This window comes from Aplysia californica, unplaced genomic scaffold (assembly GCF_000002075.1).
Source record: "Aplysia californica isolate F4 #8 unplaced genomic scaffold, AplCal3.0 scaffold00016, whole genome shotgun sequence".
Lineage (NCBI taxonomy): Eukaryota > Metazoa > Mollusca > Gastropoda > Aplysiida > Aplysiidae > Aplysia > Aplysia californica.
The window spans coordinates 217,385-218,671 of NW_004797286.1; the positions used below are offsets into that span (position 1 = coordinate 217,385).

Consider the following 1,287-nt stretch of genomic DNA (forward strand, 5'->3'; position numbering starts at 1 on the left):
GTGTGTGTGTGTGTGTGTGTGCATATATACAAAGACAAACTACCAGCGCACATGCATCATTGGGTGTTGGTAGGTGTACTAATGAGCACCTGTGAGCAAAAGTGAAAGACAAAGGACGGGTAAGTATGGGTGCACGGTAGTAATCAGCGTGTTCGACAAGAGTGTATTCGTTGAGGCCGCAGAGGTAAAAAACCAATCCCACGTCAGAGGGTTGATTCACTACTCACCACCCAACCATCATTAACCAGATACATCGACAGTGACATCACTGACTAAACAATACTGGTAAGGTTAAGTATGGGTGCCACGCCTCTTTTAGCACTGTAAGTTTAAAAGTCGGTGACTCAGAATTTACCTTCAATCTTTTTTTTTCTTTTTTCGGGGGGGGGGGTCTTTTGTTTTGTTTTGTTTAGTTTGTTACTTCTTGTAGTTGTTATGGTTGATGTTTGTTCGTAAGTGTTTTACGGCGCTCACAACTGCATAAGGTCATATGAGCGCGCGGGACACACCAAACATTTTCAATTGGTAGGAAATCTTGAATTTTGCCCGGGAGACAGCCGAAGCATACTCTTATCGATTTTGGACCACCAAGGGATCTTTGAACTTTGACGTGCGCAACTAGCACACGGGACCTCCGAGATTTTTCGCCCTTGTCCGAGAAGGCTAGGTGTAGATCTTTCAGGGGTGTGGCTGAAATACAGCAGTAAGAGGGAGCCAATGAGAAGCAGTAGAAAGGCTGCTGCACTGCAGAAAGAGTCAGGACAGTAGTGGAGGGGACAAAGTAGGTAAGGGGGTGGGAGAAGAAAGTGAAAGCAAACGACAGAATATTGCAAGAGAGAAGGAAAGAAGGTGAAAAGAGACAATTTTAAAGAATGTTTTTCCCGTCGCTACCCAGATTCGAACCCGGGCCCTTTGAATGAGAAGCGAACACCTTAACCTCTAGGCCACGAGAGACCCCCTTCAATCTCTGATAAAACGGAATATACAGTACGTGAAGAACCTTGAAAATCCCCCCCCCCCCAAAAAAAACAAAAAACAAAGGTCAACCGCATCACAGGCCTACAATTATTATACCAAACTGAGCTACCAGCGCGCACTACTGGCCACTTAAAACTCATTAAAGGACACTTTGTGCAGTCATATACTATTGAATTAACTGGTGGGGGTGAGGGGGGGGAGAGATAGTGAGAGAGAGAGATAGTGAGAGAGAGAGATAGTGAGAGAGAGAGAGATAGTGAGAGAGAGAGAGAGATCGAGAGAGATCGAGAGAGAGAGAGAAAGAGAGAG

The 1,287-nt window shown here is 45.3% G+C and overlaps 1 protein-coding gene across 1 annotated transcript in view; it reads right to left on the reverse strand.

Annotated features, from left to right (window-relative positions):
- The window catches only part of LOC101857163 (ribitol-5-phosphate xylosyltransferase 1), a gene marked incomplete in the record, with an annotated part of 125,873 nt that overhangs the window by 109,755 nt on the left and 14,831 nt on the right, over positions 1-1,287 (reverse strand).